The sequence below is a fragment of the Bubalus kerabau genome, chromosome X (assembly GCF_029407905.1).
Source record: "Bubalus kerabau isolate K-KA32 ecotype Philippines breed swamp buffalo chromosome X, PCC_UOA_SB_1v2, whole genome shotgun sequence".
Taxonomy (NCBI): domain Eukaryota; kingdom Metazoa; phylum Chordata; class Mammalia; order Artiodactyla; family Bovidae; genus Bubalus; species Bubalus kerabau.
This window is the reverse complement of record NC_073647.1, coordinates 130,433,606-130,453,815: the sequence shown is the minus strand read 5'-3', so window position 1 is coordinate 130,453,815 and position 20,210 is coordinate 130,433,606. Positions and strand designations below refer to the sequence as shown.

General features: G+C 42.8%; 2 pseudogenes; one reads left to right on the top strand and one right to left on the bottom strand.

The window, feature by feature from the left end:
* Positions 1 to 20,210, top strand: part of LOC129639922 (melanoma-associated antigen B3-like) — a 91,979-nt pseudogene that overhangs the window by 35,747 nt on the left and 36,022 nt on the right.
* On the bottom strand, positions 15,424 to 15,530 carry LOC129640515 (uncharacterized; annotated as a pseudogene).

Below are 20,210 nucleotides of genomic sequence, written 5' to 3'. Positions count from 1 at the left end.
GGGTCTCACAGAGTCCGACACGACTGAAGTGATTTAGCAGCAGCAGCAGATGACTGATTGGCTGAACTCTATCCTATTCTTTGCTCTGATTGGCTGAATCTGAGTCTTTACTTGGCGCTGATAAGCTGAGTCCTAGCCTGTACATTTCTCTGATTGGCTGAACTCTAGCATACGTTTTGCCCTGATTGGCTGACTCCTATCTTGTATTTTTCTCTGATTGGCTAATTCCCATCAGGTAGTTTGATTGTCTGACTACTGGCATGTACATTGCTCTGATTGGCTGACTTCTAGCCAATACCTTGTTCTGATGGGCTAAACGCTAGGCTATACTTTGCTCTGATTGGCTGACTCCTAACCTGTGCTTTTCTCTTATTGGCTGAGTCCAAGCCTGTACTTTGCCCTAATTGGCTGAGTAATAACCTGTACATTTGTTTCTCTGATTGGCTAAAGTCTAACCTGTACTTTGCTGTGATTGGCTGACTCCTAGCCTGTTCCTTGCTCTGATTGGCTGAATTCAAGCCTTTACTTTGCTCTTAGTGGCTGAGTACTATCCTGTATTTTTCTCTGATTGGCTAACTCCCATGAGGTAGTTTGCTCTGATTGGCTGTCTCCTAGCCAGTTCCTTATACTGATTGGCTGAATGCTAGCCTATACATTTCTCTGATTGGCTGACTCCTAACTTGTCCTTAGCTCTGACTGGCTGAGTTCAAATCTGTACTTTGCCATGAGTGGCTGAGTCCTAACCTGAACATTTCTCTAACTAGCTGAACTGTAGCCAGTCCTTTGGCCTGATTGGCTGACTCCTATCCTGTTCTTACTATTATTGGCTGAGTTCGAGCCTGTATTTTGCCCTGATTGGCTGAGTCCTAGCCTGTACATTTCTCTGATTGGCTAACTTCCATCACGTAGTTTGCTCTGACTGGCTGTCTCCTAGCCAGTTCCTTATACCGATTGGCTGAGTGCTAGCCTATACATTGCTCTGATCGGCTGACTCCTAAGCTGTCCTTGGTTCTGATTGGCCTTGCTGGCGCCTGTTCTTTGCCATGACTGGCTGAGTCCTGACCTGAACATTTATCTAACTGGGGGAACTCTAGCCAGTCTTTGGCCCTGACTGGCTGACTCCTCACCTGTACTTTACTCTTATTGGCTGATTCCGAGCCTGTACTTTGCGATGATTGGCTGAGTCCTAGCCTGTACATTTCTCTGATTGGCTAAACTCTAGCATGTACTTTACTTTGATTGGCTGGCTCCTAACCTGTCCTTGACTCTGATTGGTCTAGCCGGAGTCTGTACTTTGCCATTATTGGCTGAGTCCTAACCTGACTATTTCTCTGATTGGCTGAACTCTAGCCTGTCTTTTTCCCTGATTGGCTGGCTTCTGGTGTGTACATTGCTCTGATTGGCTGGCTACTAGCCAGTACCTTGTTCTGATTGGCTGACTGTAGGCTCTAGTTTGCCCTTATTCAGTTAAGTTCAGTTCAGTCGCTCAGATGTGTCCGACTCTTTGTGACCCCATGAATCGCAGCACGCCTGGGCTCCCTGTCCATCACCAACTCCCGGAGTTCACTCAGACTCATGTCCATCGAGTCAGTGATGCCATCCAGCCATCTCATCCTCTGTCTCCCCTTCTCCTCCTGCCCCCAATCCCTCCCAGCATCAGAGTCTTTTCCAATGAGTCAACTCTTCTCATGAGGTGGCCTGACTCCTAACTTGTATATTGCTCTGATTGCCTGATCCTTACCCTGTGCATTGCTCTGATTTTCTGACTCCTATCCTGTACTTTGTGCTGAGTGGCTAAGTCCTACCTGGTAGTTTTCTCTGATTGGTTGAGTCCTGGCCTTGCCTTGCACTGATTGGCTGACTTAAAATTGCTCTCTGCTCTGATTGTCGGACTTGAGCCTTTACATTGGTCTGAGTTACTGACTCCTAGTCTAAACCTTGCTCTGATTGGCTGGCTCGAGCCTGTACTTTGCCTGGATTGGCTGACTCATAGTCCCTACTTTGCTCGATTGGCTAACTCCTTGCCTGTACATTGCTCTGGTTGGCTGGCTCCTAGCCTGCACTTTGCAGTGATTGGCTGACTCAAAGCTTGCATGCTGTCCTGATTGGTTAAGTCAGGCTTTATATTGGTCTGGTTTGCTGGCTTATAATCAGTACTTTTCTTTGACTGGCTGACTCCTACCCAGTTGTTTGTTCTGATTGGCTGACTCCTTGCCTTTATTTTGTCCTGATTGGCTGATTTTAGCCTGTGCATTTCTCTGATTGGATGATTTCTAGCATGTACTTTGCTCTGATTGGCTAACTCCTATCCGTTAATTTTCTCTGATTGGCTGACTCCTGAATTGTATTTGCTCTGATTGGCTAACTCCTAGCATGTACGTTGCTCTGATTGGCATACTCCAAATCTGTACTTTGTACTGATTGGCTGACTTGAAACTGGTATTCTGCTCCGATTGTCTGACTCCATCCTTTGCTTTGGTCTATTTGCTGACTCCTAGACTGTACCTCGGAGAAGGCAATGACACCCCACTCCAGTACTCTTGCCTGGAAAATCCCATGGACGGAGGAGCCTGGTAGGCTGCAGTCCATGGGGTCGCTAAGATTCAGATACGACTGTCTTCACTTTCAATTTTCACTTTCATGCATTGGAGAAGGAAATGGCAACCCACTCCAGTGTTCTTGCCTGGAGAATCCCAGGGACGGGGAAGCCTGGTGGGCTGCCATCTATCGGGTCACACAGATTTGGACATGACTGAAGCGACTAAGCAGCAGCAGCAGACTGTACCTACTGTGATTGGCTTCCTTGAGCCGGTACTTTACGTTGGTTGGCTGACTCCTATCCCCCCTACTTACTCTTATTGGCTGACTCCTGGCCTGTAGTTTGTTCTGATTGGCTATATCCTAGCATGTATATTGCTCTGATTGGCAGACTCCATGTCTCTATCTTCCAGTGATTGGCTAACTTGAAGCCGGTATTCTGCTTTGATTCTCTGACTCTAGCCTGTGCATTTTGCCGAGTCACTGACTCCTAGACTTTACCTTACCGTGATTGGCTGATTTGAACTTGTACTTTACCCTGAATGGCTGACTCCTATCCCCTCCTTACTCTGATCGGCTGACTCCTGGCCTGTAATTGATCTGATTGGCTGACTGATAGCCCATAGTTTGCTCTGATTGGCTTACTCCTAGTCTGTACTTTGCTCTGACTGGCTGACTCCTAGCACCTCATTGCACTGGTTGCCTGCTTCTTAGCCTGTTCTTTGCTCTGATTGGTTGACTCCTAGCCTGTGCTTTAGTTACCGAAATATACGTGGCTTCCTGCTGCTTGCTGCTCAAAAGCCAAAAAACAAGCAAGGTTAATGGCTAGGAAAGATTGCTTAATTTCAGATGCTGGAAGCCATGGTGGAAGATGAATGTCTGGCCTGAGGCCAACTCCCCACCACTGGCAACTATTGTGGTAAGGGCTTTCATGGACAGCAGTGGGCTACGAGCAGAAACAGCATATTCAGCTCTGACATTCACCTTCCGATTGCTCATCGGTGATCTGATCAGAGTCATATTGGTTTTAGGTACCCTTAATCTTCAGTTCTAAGGTCCGTTTGTTCCCATTTATTTGAGGTAAGTTCTTGGAATTGTGGCAGCATATGTCGTTGGGTACAGCCTGGTCATCATGAAGCTAACTTTTTCACCCTAGTTTTTGATATCTGTACTCGTCACAGGATGTACCTCAGAATATTATCTGTAGGACTCAAGGTCCTTGACTATGCTTAATGAGTACATTATTATTATTTGGTTTCCTTTACTGTTTTCTTTTGTTTTCATATTTTCTGATGTTTCTGATTAAACTTATTCTTTGACTAAAGGTTTCCACACACAAAAGGCTGACTGAGGACATGGTGGGTGCAGGAAGGCAAGGGTCATAGGGTTCTGCTCTGTTTCAAACCTCCCTTTTCTTGATTACTCTGCAATCATGAATGGGGACAGGTACAGAAGGAAAAAAGGAATATTACTTTGTCATAGTACCTGGACAAGCATTTGAAAATTATTGGACACTACAATGAGAATAATAATCAAAATGCATCTTTGTATTTTTTCTGAATGTATTTTTCCTTAATGGTTAAAGCAGATGTACAGTGTATGTTTAATAGGCCACAAACAGGCTGTGCTTGTTAGCCTAAAATTCAAGATAAATCATGTGTAGGCCAGCATTATTTCCCCATACCTCAGTATGTGAAAATTTCTTCCATCATTTGCCTCTTTTAATTGTAACTCCTTTCAAATAAAAATAAAAAAAAATGATCATCAGTTATTTCTCTGACGTCGGTAGAGTGGCTCTTTTCCCTGCTCTGGATCCATCCATTTCTCTGGGTGCTTGGCCTTGTTTTTGTTTATATATTTGCCTAGTTGTTCATGTTGGAAAACTAATCAGATATCATGAACAGGCTCAGAGAGAGGTATGTTCACAGGGAAATGCTTTCTAGGCCATACATTTTATCATTTATATCCAATTGTCATACAGATATTGTACATGTGCTTTAAGTCATAAACTTAGAGCCAACAGTGCTACACATCACAAGTAGTTATACTCTGTGACCACGTTACTGGATAATATTTCCATCCTGAACATTGGGGTCAAAATATGATTAGAAAGAAGACCAATACTTTCCTTTAAAAGTCTGTTACCAAATTCAGATCAATATTCCACTAGAACTTTGCTCTCTTCATAGATAGAAGGAAAAAAAAATTAGATCGAGAATCAGTTTACTATCAATAAAATTAATTTACCTAATTAAATTTAGTGTAATCTTAATCCTGCCAAGGACAAAATTCATTTTTCAAAATTCCTTTTTCAGACACCTTTTTTTTTTTAATCATCTCCTGCTGCTGCTACTGCTGCTAAGTCGCTTCAGACGTGTCCAACTCTGTGCGACCCCATAGACGGCAGCCCACCAGGCCCCGCCGTCCCTGGTATTCCCCAGGCAAAAACACTGGAGTGGGTTGCCATTTCCTTCTCCAATGCATGAAAGTGAAAAGTGAAAGTGAAGTCGCTCAGTCGTGTCCGACGCTTAGCGACCTCATGGACTGCAACCCACCAGGCTCCTCCATCCATGGGATTTTCCAGGCAAAAGTACTGGAGTGGGGTGCCATTGCCTTCTCCTGTAATCTAAATCCCCACAAATTTGTCCTGCATTTCCCTATACAGAAACAAACACCTGTAGGACAGAAGTGTTATCATCATTCTTTCTCAACAAAAATATTTCCATTCTTTATACCTTCTCTTTGCTGACAACACATATCCTATTTGCCTTACACACTGAAATGGTTTCCTTATCACTTTTCACATCACAAGTTTTAACCCTGGAAAGCATAACAAATCCAAGACACAAGTGACTGAAATGTTATAGCAACGTTTCCGGATTGGCAAACAAAAGAATATATTCCATAAACTGTAAAAACATTCATTTTATCACACCATAATTTTTCTTTAATGATACAACATGCATGTTTAAAAACCCAAACATCTTTAGTTTCCTTATTTTTCTTACAAGAAGACAAAAGTAGATAGATTTGTTTTATTTGTAAGTGCTTATGTTTTTTAAGGCCAATTCAATAGAACTCCTTTAAAAGTTAACCTCGACAATACTATCCAAAATTAAAAGCCCATATTGACACATGCAGACCTCCGGACAAATGGATATCTCATGGTTTCATCGTTTTTACATTTCATGAATTAGACATTGCAGTTAAATGTATCCATTTATGAATAGCAGAATAGCCAATTTTACACACGCAATTTTAAGCCTTCTCTTTTCTTCCCTTTGGCTTGAAGTTTTACTTATTAATACAAAGATGAAGGCTCAGGCAAAGTGGACATGTTTGTAATTCAAGGACATGATGAGAGTCAACTTCCAACTTTCTTCCAAGCATATTTTTGTTTTAGCGTAGTCTGAAAAAAATGTTTTATCAAGCTAGCCTTCTCTAACTGCACATGCAAAGAGAAACGGTTTTTAGAATTGCAAGAGTTTCATCTTAACCAATTTTCTTAGGAATCTAAAGAATACTTTGCTATATATTGTCCAAAAAAAAAGTTTCTTTTTTTGTTAGTCATAATTCCATGGCTAAAATTTTTCTTAATGAATTGAACCTGAATTTCCCATTTTGCATAAGGCAACAAAATACCACTGACACAAATGGAATACACACACACGCACCAAACAACAGGTTAGTCACAAACCCTCTCCAAGGGAGACTGGTACAGATTCCCAAACACCTCCCCAACATGAAGCATTCCCAGTGGTAGCTGGCATCAGAACCAATTGGCAAAATGCCCAAATGACACTCATCAATGTGAGTGTCATGGTGCTCACCAACGGTCCTCAATGGTAGATAGATGTCAGAACCAATTGTCAATGCACCAATAGCACTGTTCACAAACAATCCTCAACATCAGACACACATCACAACCAATTTGCAAAATTCTGAAATAGCACCTCAAGCCCCAAACAGTTCTCAACATCAGAACCAACTGGCAAGAATGCCTAAATAGCACTAGCACTCACAAATGAGAAGATCGCCCATGTGCACACTGGTGGACTAACCAAGATTTGGAGCTCGTCAGCTCATCTCAAGTCTGAGTTTCCATTCCACCAAGGAAAAGCATAAGTTGGCAGCCAGTGCCAAGCAAGGGAGAAACAGGGAGGATTCTCAAAACAGATGGTTTTGGCAGCTGCTAGGAACGTCCCTGAAATCCCCTACTCTGGGCTAGCTAGCCACAAGCAGCAGGCTCATATGTTGTCATGGCCACAGGTCTCCCCTGGAAAACCCAGGAGAACCAGGTGCCATGAGAGCTCAAGAGCCAGCAGTAGGCAGCCCCAAGATGGGCACCAAAATCTGTTACCAAAAGGTGTGTGGGGTCCGGCTGCTCTCCTCTCAAAAGCCAGTAAACTGGCCAGGTTGTTGTAAAGAAAAGTTTACTTTATTTCAGAGGCCTGCAACTGAGTGGTAGGAGGGCGGATGTCTATCCAAAGATGGACCAGCACCCCCACCCCCACCACTGGCAACCACTGAAGCAAGACCTTTTTTAGATAGAAGGAGGGGACTATATGCAGAAAAAGCACAGTCAACGTTGAATCATCTTGGTTGTCTCAAGTGCAGTTAATCTTCAGTTCCAGGGTCCATTTGTTCCCATTTCTTTGAAGCCAGTTCTCAGAATTGTGGCGGCTTATGTCATGAGAACAGTCTGGTCATCATGAAGTTAACTTCTTCACCCTAGTGTTTTAGTATCTATATGACAGCTTACAGGATGTGGCTCAGAATATTATCTACAGCCCTCCAGAAAGATTTGAAGGTCTTTGACTATGCTTAATCAATACATTATTGTTATCCGGTCTCCTTTGACTGCTTTCCTTGGTTTTCACATGTTCTCATTTTTCTGATTAAGCTTATTCTTTGTCTAAAGTTTTCCACAGACCAAGGGCAGGCAGAGGACATGGTGTGTGGAGGTAAGGACCTCAGGGTTCCTCTCCATATCACTTTGCTCTGATTGACTGACTCTGATTGCCTGTACTATGCCCTGATGGTCTGACTCCTAGCCTATAACTTTCTCTAGTTGGCAGACCTCTAGCCTGTACATTGCTCTTACTGGCTGTCTCATAGCCTGTACCTAATGCGGATTGGCTAATTCTAGTCTGTATTTTGCCATGATTGGCTGACTGCTAGTCTGCACATAGCTCTTTTTGACTGATGCCTAGCCTGTATTTTGCTCTCATTGGCTGACTGCTAGCCTGAGCATTGCTCTCACTGGCTGACTCTTTGCTTGTAATTTCCCCCGATTGAAAGTGAAAGTGTTAGTCACTCAGTCCTGTCCGACTCTTGGCCACACCAGGGACTGTAGCTTGCCAGGCTCTTCCAACCATGGGATTATCCAGGCAAGAATACTGGAGTGGGTCGCCATTTCCATCTCCAGGGGACCTTCCTGACCCAGGAATCAAACCCGGGTCTCCCGCATTGCAGGCAGATGCTTTACCATCTGAGCCACCGGGAGGGATAAATTTTAGAATCCCTGTCACAGAGTTACTGTGGGAATTAAATGAGATCATATAGTTAAAACATTTAATGGTTGCTAGCACTAAAAGGTAATGGCACCCCACTCCAATACTCTTGCCTGGAAAATCCCATGGACGGAGGAGCCTGGTAGGCTGCAGTCCATGGTGTCGCTAGGAGTCAGACATGACTGAGCGACTTCACTTTCACTTTTCACTTTCATGCATTGGAGAAGGAAATGGCAACCCACTCCAATGTTCTTGCCTGGAGAATCCCAGGGACGGGGGAGCCTGGTGGGCTGTCATCTCTGGGGTCGCACAGAGTTGGACACGACTGAAGTGACTTAGCAGCAGCACTAGAAGGCAATGGCACCCCACTCCAGTACTCTTGCCTCGAAAATCCCATGGACGCCGGAGCCTGGTGGGCTGCCGTCTATGGGGTTGCACGGAGTCGGACATGTCTGAAGCGACTTAGCAGCAGCACCAGCAGACAACTGATTGGCTGAACTCTATCCTATTCTTTGCTCCGATTGGCTGAGTCCGAGTCTTTACCTTGCGCTGATCAGCTGAGTCCTAGCCTGTGCATTTCTCTGATTGGCTGAACTCTAGCATACGTTTTGCCCGGATTGGCTGACTCCTACCTTGTATTTTTCTCTGATTGGCTAACTCCCATCAGGTAGTTTGCTCTGATTGTCTGACTACTGGCCTGTACATTGCTCTGATTGGCTGACTTCTAGCCAATACCTTGTTCTGATTGGCTAAACTCTAGGCTATACTTTGCTCTAATTGGCTGACTCCTAACCTGTGCTTTTCTCTTATTGGCTAAGTCCAAGCCTGTACTTTGCCCTAATTGGCTGAGTCATAGCCTGTCCATTTATTTCTCTGATTGGCTAAACTCTAACCTGTACTTTGCTGTGATTGGCTGACTCCTAGCCTGTTCCTTGCTCTGATTGGCTGAGTTCAAGCCTTTACTTTGCCCTTAGTGGCTGAGTCCTATCCTGTATTTTCCTCTGATTGGCTAACTCCCATCAGGTAGTTTGCTCTGATTGGCTCCCTCCTAGCCAGTTCCTTATACTGATTGGCTGAACGCTAGCCTATACGTTTCTCTGATTGGCTGACTCCTAACTTGTCCTTACCTCTGATTGGCTGAGCTCAAGCCTGTACTTTGCTATGACTGGCTGAGTCCTAACCTGAACATTTCTCTAACTGGCTGAACTCTAGCCAGTCTTTTGCTCTGACTGCTGCTGCTGCTGCTAAGTCACTTAAGTCGCTTCTGACTCTGTGTGACCCCATGGACGGCAGCCCACCAGGCCCCACCATTCCTGGGATTCTCCAGGCAAGAACACTGGAGTGGGTTGCCATTTCCTTCTCCAGTGCATGAAAGTGAAAAGTGAAAGTGAAGTCGCTCAGTCGTGTCCAACTCTTAGTGACCCCATGGACTGCAGCCCACCAGGCTCCTCCATCCATGGGATTTGCCAGGAAAGGGTACTGGAGTGGGGTGCCATTGCCTTCTCCGTTTGCTCTGACAGGCTCGGACTCAGCCAATAAGAGTAAAGAACAGGTTAGGAGTCAGCCAGTCAGAGCAAACTGCCAGTCAGAGCCAGTCAGTTTGCTCTGATTGGCTGACTCCTAACCTGTTCTTTACTCTTATTGGCTGAGTCCGAGGCTGTACTTTGCCCTGATTGGCTAGCCCGTACATTTCTCTGATTGGCTAAACTCTAGCCTGCACTTTGCTCTGATTGGCTGACTTTTAGCCACTACATTGTTCTGATTGCCTGAAGTCTAGCCAACACTTTGCTTTGATTGGCCGGATCCTAACCTGTCCTTGGCTCTGATTGGCCTAGCCGGAGCCTGTACTTTGCCATGACTGGCTGAGTCCTAACCTGAACATTCATCTAACTGGCTGAACTCTAGCCTGTACTTTGCTTTGATTGGCTGACTACCAGCCACTACATTTTTCTGATTGGCTGAAGTCTAATCAACACTTGATTGGCTGACTCCTAACCTGTCCTTGGCTCTGATTGGCCTAGCCGGTGCCTGTACTTTGCCATGATTGGCTGAGTCCTAACCTGAATAGTTCTCTGATTGGCTGAACTCTAGCCTGTCTTTTCCCCCGATTGGCTGGCTACTGGCGTGTGCATTGCTCTGATTGGCTGGCTCCTAGCCAGTACCTTGTTCTGATTGGCTGACTGTAGGCTCTAGTTTGCCCTTCTTACCTGACTCCTGACTTGTATATTGCTCTGATTGGCTGATCCTTAGCCTGTGCATTGCTCTGATTTTCTGACTCCTATCCTGTACTTTGCACTGAGTGGCTATGTCCTATCTGGTAGTTTTCTCTGATTGGCTGAGTCCTGGCCTTGCCTTGCACTGATTAGCTGACTTGAAATTGTGCTCTGCTCTGATTGTCTGACTTGAGCCTTTACATTGGTCTGAGTTACTGACTCCTAGTCTAAACCTTGCTCTGATTGGCTGGCTCGAGCCTGTACTTCGCCTGGATTGGCTGACTCATAGTCCCTACTTTGCTCGATTGGCTAACTCCTTGCCTGTACATTGCTCTGGTTGGCTGGCTCCTAGCCTGCACTTTGCAGTGATTGGCTGACTCAAAGCTTGCATGCTGTCCTGATTGGTTAAGTCAGGCTTTATATTGGTCTGGTTTGCTGGCTTATAATCAGTACTTTTCTTTGACTGGCTGACTCCTACCTGGTTGTTTGTTCTGATTGGCTGACTCTGGGCCTGTCCTTTGCTCTGATTGGCTGACTCCTGGCCTTTTTATTCCATGATTGGCTGACTCCTTACCTTTATTTTGTCCTGATTGGCTGATTTTAGCCTGTGCCTTTCTCTGATTGGCTGATTTCTAGCATGTACTTTGCTCTGATTGGCTAACTCCTATCTGTTAATTTTCTCTGATTTGGCTGACTCCTGAATTGTATTTGCTCTGATTGGCTAACTCCTAGCATGTACGTTGCTCTGATTGGCATACTCCAAGTCTGTACTTTGCACTGATTGGCTGACTTGAAACTGGTATTCTACTCTGATTGTCTAACTCCATCCTTTGCTTTGGTCTATTTGCTGACTCCTAGACTGTACTTCGGAGAAGGCAATGACACCCCACTCCAGTACCCTTTCCTGGCAAATCCCATGGATGGAGGAGCCTGGTGGGCTGCAGTCCATGGGGTCACTAAGAGTTGGACACGACTGAGTGTCTTCACTTTCACTTTCATGCATTGGAGAAGGAAATGGCAACCCACTCCAGTGTTCTTGCCTGGAGAATCCCAGGGACTGGGGAGCCTGGTGGGCTGCCGTCTGTGCCGTCGCACAGATTCGGACACGACTGAAGCAACTTAGCAGCAGCAGCCTGTATGTTGTTCTTATTGGCTTGCTCCTAGACTGTACCTTACTCTGATTGGCTCATTCTAGCCTTTACTTTGTCTTGATTGGCTGACTCCTAGCCCAGTTTTCTCTGATTGGCTGACTCAAAGCTTGTTGGGGGGGGCTGAACTGATTAAGTCTGGCCTTTATATTGGTAGGATTTGCTGTCCCCTACCCAGTTGTGTGCTCTTATTGGCTGACTCCTAGCCTGTACCTTGCTCTGATGGTCTAACTCCTTTCCAGTACTTTGCTCTGATTGGCTGGCTCATGGCCTGTATTTTTCCCTGATTGACTGATTCCTAGCCCCTACTTTGCTCTACTGGCTGGCTCTTGGCCGATACGTTGCTGTAATTGGCTGACTCCAGGCCTATACTTTGTTGTGATTGGCTAACTCCTAGCCTATACATTGCTCTGATTGGCTAACTCCTTGCCTGCACTTTGCACTGATTGGCTGACTTGAAGCTTGCACTCTGCTCTGATTGTCTGACTCTAGCTTGTGCATTGGTCTGATTTGCTGACTCCTAGACTGTACCTTCAGAGAAGGCAATGGCACCCCACTCCAGTACTTTTGCCTGGAAAATCCCATGGATGGAGGAGCCTGGTAGGCTGCAGTCCATGGGCTCGCTAAGAGTCAGACACGATGGAGTGACTTCATTTTCTCTTTTCACCTTCATGCACTGGAGAAGGAAATGGCAACCCACTCCAGTGTTCTTGCCTGGAGAATCCCAGGGACAGGGAAGCCTGGTGGGCTGCTCTCTGTGGGGTCGCACAGAGTCGGATATGACTGAAGCGACTTAGCAGCAGCAGCAGCAGCAAACTGTACCTTAGGCAGTGGCACCCCACTCCAGTACTCTTGCCTGGAAAATCCCATGGACAGAGGAGCCTGATAGGCTGCAGTCCATGGGATCGTGAAGAGTTGTACATGACTGAGCGACTTCCCTTTCACTTTTCACTTTCATGCATTGGAGAAGGAAATGGCAACCCACTCCAGTGTTCCTGCCTGGAGAATCCCAGGGACAGGGGAGCCTGGTGGGCTGCCGTCTCTGGGGTCACAGAGAGTCAGACATGACTGAAGCGACTTAGCAGCAGCAGTGACAGCAGACTGTACCTTACCGTAATTGGCTGATTCAAGCCTATACTATGCCCTGATTGGCTGACTCCTAGCCCCTACTTTCCCCTGATTGGCTGACTGCTAGATTGTTCTCCACTCTCACTACTGATTCCTAGCATCTCCTTTGCTGTGATTGGCTGCTTCTTAGTCTGTACCTTGCTCTGGTTGGCTGACTCCTAGACTGTGCTATAGTTACTGAAATGTGAAAATCTCAGCATTCAGAAAACTAAGATCATGGCATCTGGTCCCATCACTTCATGGCAGATAGATGGGGAAACAGTGGAAACAGTGAATGACTTTATTTTTGGGGGCTCCAAAATCACTGCAGATGGTGATTGCAGCAATGAAATTAAAAGACACTTACTCCTTGGAAGGAAAGTTATGACTAACCTAGATAGCATATTAAAGAGCAGAGACATTACTTTGCCAACAAAGGTCCGTCTAGTCAAGGCTATGGTTTTTCCAGTGGTCATGTATGGATGTGAGAGTTGGACTGTGAAGAAAGCTGAGCGCTGAAGAATTTTGAACTGTGCTGTTGAACTGAATGCTTTTGAACTGTGGTGTTGGAGAATACTCTTGAGAGTCCCTTGGACTTCAAGGAAATCCAACCAGTCCATTCTAAAGGAGATCAGTCCTGGGTGTTCATTGGAAGGACTGATGCTAAAGCTGAAACTCCAATACTTTGGCCACCTCATGTGAAGAGTTGACTCATTGGAAAAGATCCTGATGCTGGGAGGGATTGGGGGCAGGAGGAGAAGGGGACGACAGAGGATGAGATGGCTGGATGGCATCACTGACTCGATGGACATGAGTTTGAATAAACTCTGGGAGTTGGTGATGGACAGGGAGACCTGGCGTGCTGCGATTCATGGGGTTGCAAAGAGCCGAACACGACTGAACTGAACTGAATTGAACTGATGTAGGTTCCAACTGCTTGCTTCTCAAAAGCCAACAAACAGGCCAGATTGGTGGAAAGGAAATATTGCTTAATTTAGATGCTGGCAACTGGGGTGGCATAAGGAATGTCAGGCCCAAGGCCAACTCCCCACCACTGGCAACCTTTGGGGTAAGAAAGAGCTTTTATAGACAGAAGGAGGGGGCTATATTCAGAAATAGCATAGTCAGCTCTGATAATCATCTTAGAATGGTCATCAGTGGTTTGAGTCATCTTGGTTGTTTTAGGTATCCTTAATCTTCAGTTCCAGGGTCCATTTATTCCCATTTCTTTGAGGCCAGTTCTCAGAATTGTGGCACCTTATGTCATGGGTATAGTATGGTCATCATGAAGTTAACTTCTTCACCCTAGTGTTTGGTATCTATATGACAGCTCAGAGTATTATCTCAAATGTCTCAGAGTATTATCTCAAGGCTTTGAGAAAGATTTAAAGGTCACTGTCTATGCTTGATCGGTATATTATTCTTATTTGATCTTTTTTGACTGTTTTCCTTGTTTTCCACATGTTCTCATTTTTCTAATTAAACTTATTCTTTGACTAAAGTTTTCTACACACAAAAGACTGGCTGAGGACATGTTGGAGGGTGCAGAAGAAGGATTATAGGGTTCTGTTCTGTTTCAACCCTCCCTTTTCTTGGATACTCATCAGTCTTGTATAGGGACAGGTACAGAAGAAGAAAGGGAATATTACTTAGTCATAGTACCTGGACAAACACTTAAAAATTACTAGACATGACAATGAGGATAACAATCAAAATGCATCTTTGTATTATTTTCTGAATGTATTTTTTCTTAATGGTTAAAGCATATGTACAATGTATGCTTAATAGGCCATAACCAGGCTGTATTGGTTAGCCTAAAGTTCAAGATAAATCACATGCAGGCCAGAATTATTTCCCCATACCTCAGTAGGTGAGAATTTCTTCCAGCATTTTCCCCTTTTAATTATAACTCCTTTCACAGAATGTGTCAATAATCAACATATTTTCCCCACATTGGCAGAGTGGAAATCTTTTCCCTGTTCTGGATCCATCTATGTCTCTCAGTTCTAGTCCTCACTTTGATCTGATTGGCTGACTCCCAGCCTGTGATTTTCCCTGATTGTCAGAGACCTAACTTGTACTTTGATTGGCTGACTCCTAGTCTCTACCTTGCTCTATTTGGCTTAGTACTAGCTGGTACTTTACTCTGATTGTCTGTCTCCTAGCCTGTACCTTACTCTGAATTGGCTCGATCCTAATCTTTGCTTGATTTGCTGACTTCTAGCTGGTATTCCTTAAATCCTAAGCATCAGGAGACATAAGAAGGCCTTCTTAAGTGAACAATGCCCCCTCCCCCCCAAAAAAGAAGAAGAAAACCATAGAATGGAAAAGGCTATAGATCTCTGCCAGGAAAGTGGAGATACAAATGGAACATTCCATACAAAGGTGGGCACAATAAAGAAAGAAATGACAAGGTCTTAACAGAAGCAAAGAGAAAAAGAGATGGCAAGAGTACACAGAAGAACTATGCAAAAAGGTCTTCATGACTGAGATAACCACGATGGTATAGTCACTCACCTAGAGCCAGACATCCTGGATTGAGAAGTCAAATGGGCCCTAAGAATCATTATTATGAAGAAAGCTAGTGGAGGTGATGGAATTCCAGCTGAACTGTTTCACATTCTAAAAGATGATGCTGTTAAAGTGCTACTTTCAATGTGACCACAAATTTGGAAAACTCACCAATGGCCACAGGACTGGAAAAGGTCAGGTTTTATTCCAACCCCAAAGAAAGGCAATGCCAAAGAATGCTGAAACTACTGTATAATTGCACTCATTTCATGTTCTTCAAGGTAATGCCCAAAATCCTTTGAGCTACCTTTGACATTATGAACTGAGAACTTCCAGATGTACAAGCTGGGTTTAGAAAAACCAGAGGAACCAGAGATCAAATTGCTAATGTTCATTGGATCATAGAAAAAGCATGAGAATTGCAAAGCACATCTGCTTTATTGAGTAAGCTAAAGCCTCTGATACTACACTTGATCTTAGCCAAAAGGCCAAGAAGCGATTCCAATCCCAAAGAAAGGCGATGCCAAAGAATGCTCAAACTACCGCATAATTGCACTCATCTCACACGCTAGTAAAGTAATGCTCAAAATTCTCCAAGCCAGGCTTCAGCAATACGTGAACTGTGAACTTCCAGATGTTCAAGCTGGTTTGAGAAAAGGCAGAGGAACCAGAGATCAAATTGCCCACATCCGCTGGATCATCGAAAAAGCAGGAGTTCCTGAAAAACATCTATTTCTGCTTTATTGACTATGCCAAAGCCTTTGACTGTGTGGATTACAATAAACTGTGGAAAATTCTTCAAGAGATGGGAATACCAGACCACCTGACCTGCCTCTTGAGAAACCTATATGCAGGTCAGGAAGTAACAGTTAGAACTGGACATGGACAAACAGACTGGTTCCAAATAGGAAAAGGAGTACATCAAGGCTGTATATTGTCACCCTGCTCGTTTAACTTATATACAGAGTACATCATGAGAAACGCTGGGCTGGAAGAAGTACAAGCTGGAATCAAGATTGCCGGGAGAAGTATCAATAACCTCAGATATGCAGATGACACCACCCTTATGGCAGAAAGTGAAGAGGAACTAAAAAGCCTCTTGATGAAGGTGAAAGAGGAGAGTGAAAAAGTTGGCTTAAAACTCAATGTTCAGAAAAAGATCATGGCATCTGGCCCCATCACTTCATGGGAAATAAATGGGGAAACAGTGGAAACAGTGAATGACTTTATTTTTTGGGGCTCCAAAATCACTGCAGATGGTGACTGCAGCCATGAAATAAAAAGATGCTTTCTCCTTGGAAGGAAAGTTATGACCAACCTAGATAGCATATTGAAAAGCAGAGACATGACTTTGCCAACAAAGGTCCGTCTAGTCAAGGCTATGGTTTTTCCAGTGGTCATGTGTGGATGTGAAAGTTGGACTGTGAAGAAAGCTGAGCGCTGAAGAATTGATGCTTTTGAACTGTGGTGTTGGAGAATACTCTTGAGAGTCCCTTGGACTGCGAGGAGATCCAGCCATTCCATTCTAAAGGAGATCAGTCCTGGGTATTCTTTGGAAGGAATGATGGTAAAGCTGAAACTCCAATACTTTGGCCACCTCATGCTAAGAGTTGACTCATTGGAAAAGACTCTGATGCTGGGAGGGATTGGGGGCAGGAGGAGAAGGGGACGACAGAGGATGAGATGGCTGGATGGCATCACCGACTCGATGGACGTGACTTTGAGTGAACTCCAGGGGTTGGTGATGGACAGGGAGGCCTGGCGTGCTGCGATTCATGGGGTCACAAAGAGTCAGACACGACTGAATGACTGAACTGAACTGAAAGCCTCTGATTATTTGGACCATAACAAACTTTGGAAAATTCTTCAACAGATAGGCATACCAGACACCATACCTGTCTCCTGAGAAATCTAAATGCAGGAGAAGAAGCAACGATGAGAACCAGACATGGAAAAATGAATTAGTTCAAAATTGGGAAAGGAGTATGTCAAGCTTATATATTGTCACCCTGCTTATTTAACTTATATGCAGAGTACATCATGCAAAATTCTGGGCTGGATGACTCACAAGCTGAAATCAAGGTTACTTTAAGAAATATCAACAACCTTAGATATGCTAATAATATCATTCTAATGGCAGAAAGCAAAGAGGAACTAAAGAGCCTCTTGATGGAGGTGAAAGAGGAGAGTGAAAAGCTGACTTAAAACTCAACTTTAAAAAAGCTAAGATCATGACATCTGCTCCCATCACATCATGGCAAATAGATGTGAAAAATGTGGAAAAGGTGACAGATTTTATTTTCTTGGGCTCAAAAATTACCTTGGATGGTGATTGCATGAAATTAAAAGATGCTTGCTCCTTGGAAGAAAAGCTGTGCCAAACCTTGATGGCATATTGAACCGCAGAGACATCACTTTGCCCATATAGTCAAAGCTATGGTTTTTCCTGTAGTCTTATATGGCTGTTAGAGTTGGATCATAAAGAAGACTGAGTGCCAGAGAATTGATACTTTCAAAATGTGGTGCTGGAGAAGACACTTGAGAGTCCCTTGGACAGCAAGGAGATCAAACCAGTCTATCTTAAAGGAAATTAATCCTGAATATTCCTGGAAGGACTGATGCTGAAGCTTAAGCTCCAGTACTTTGGCCACCTTATGCAAAGAGCCAACTCATTGGAAAAATCCTGATGCTGGGAAAGATTGAGGGTAAAAGGAGAAGGGGGTTACAGAGGATTAGATGGTTGGGTGGCATCATCAACTCAGTGAACATGAGTTTGAGCAAACTCCGGGAGATGGTGAAGGACACGGAAGCCTGGCATGCTGCAGTGCGTGGGGTCACAAAGAGTCAAACATGACTTAGCAACTGAACAACAAAGTATCACATATATTGTGTATACGAGTTGCCCCTGTTTGCACATGGCATGCTGGCTGTTAACAATATGTGAGTTAAACAAACTTAGTTCTTGTTTACAAACTATTTAAATGTTCTTTCATCCATCTTCTGGAGTTTTTGCATCTTTTTATTAGTGTAACTCTTTCACTTTTTATTTTAAAATATTAGCTATTTTTTTAAACTTTTTATCCTGTATTGGGGTATAGCCGATGAACAAACTATGTTGTGATAGTTTCAGGTGAATATAAACACACTGCTGTATTTAAAATGGATAAAGAACAGGGACCTACTGTATAGCACATGGAACTCAGCTTAATATTATGTGGCAGCCTGGATAGAAGGGGGGCTTTGAGGGAGAATGGATACATGTGTGTGTATGGCTGAGTCCCCTCAGTGTAACTGTTTTAGATTAATCTTTTTCATATGCCACAAGAATTCTTTTCTTTTATTAGGTTAATTTTTCTTATTTACAGTTTATTGATGTAGTCAGAAGATTTGATTTTACTCCTTTTCTCTTACTGTGTATTATCTATGTCTAATATTTCCCCCTTTCTTTTTCATAAGCATATTTTAAAATAATTCTGTTTTTATTTATGTTCAGAAGCTTGGCAGTTAATTTTTATCCTTCTGTTGACTTATTATATAAATTAAAAGATGTGTAATTAAATCACTAGAACGTATTGGCAGGAGTGCTTATGGTGAATCAGATGTATTTGCAATATTGCTGGAGTGAAAATCCAAAGTAGGCTAGTTTTAAATAATTACAGTGGTATCTTGAGAACCTATCATTGATGACTTGTAGCATTTCTGTTTATTTAATTTTTTAAAGAAATACAACGTGACAAATGATCTTGGAGGCACAGACAAAATAAAGAAGAAGAAGCAACACTGATGACTCTGAATTAAAAGTAAAATCGTGTATATCATAATGGTACACCTTAAAATCAATGACACTTGTGAACTATGATATATAATTCCTAAGACCTTTACTGAACCCTCCACCATAAAAAATGAGTATATTAGTAGATTCTGTCTTTCCATCTCTGCTGTCTAATAATTATTTTTACATTACATATAATGTAAGCTCTATAATATATACTTTTAGAGTAATAATAATCTATTTTTGACTTGTCAACTTAGTATTTTATATTTTACTTCCCTCAATGGAAAATGTTGAAATTATTATATTTATACTTTCTCACACCCCATGTCATAATTTTAATTTCTTGTTAAATGGAACCATATGAAATTGCCCATTTTCCAAGGTCAAAACTGCCAACTCTTGACAATTTCATATAGTCTAACTTAATTACTATTATTTTTATACTAAGTTTTTATCATTTTAGCTCACAAACCATAATTTACACACAGCCTAGGAGATTTATTTGTATATAGCAATTGCCTCTGTGTAGAATGTATATTTTCAAAATCAGCTTCCCTGTGGATCTCTAGGGCAAGTATTTTTCTCTCAGTAGGAAGTGTACCCAATACTTTCTCACATAACACACCAACATAAGTTTCTCTAGATCTTTTTCTACTGACCACAAATATGGAGGTCTGGGAAGTATGCTCTCAACTTTGGTGACAACTAGTAGTCTCTTATACAAATGCTGTCTAATTTTTGACACAGAGATATCTACAAAATGTACAAAACTGTGTTAACATCTTGTATGAATTTCTGAAGGTAGATTTGAGTCTGTAATTTCTAGAAAAGTAGAAAAATTTCAAAAACCAGAAAAGCAGTAGTAACCAATTTTGATAAATCAAGCTAGGAGAAAAGGAAAATAAAGGAGAAAGAAAGGTGTAAAATTCAAATCACATTAAGAAAAACAAAATAGTATGACAGAAATTAGACTAAATCAGTAATAGAAATTTGCTAATTATGCTTAACAAGATTAAAAATATGTACTATAAGGGTAAAAATAAGGATCAAGATAAAGACAATCCAGATTTTTAAAATAACAGCATAATATGATTATTAGTGATACAATCAGTCAGAGTAGAATTTAAGTTTAAAATCATTCAGTGAAACAAGCTTGGATTTTTGTGTCATCAAATGATATGGCCCATCAAGAGTATATATAACAGCTCAGTATAATTGCTTATTGAATAAGGTAAAGTCAAAATGTAAAATGAAATGTTTTCCAAAAATACTGTAAATAGATGAATCCACATAAAGGGAATCCTTCATGTATTTTCTCAGAAATTGACAAATAAAGTAGACAAAAAATAGAAAATTTAAGTAGAATTAATAAGCTTAGTCAAAAAGATGAATAGAGAAAATTGTG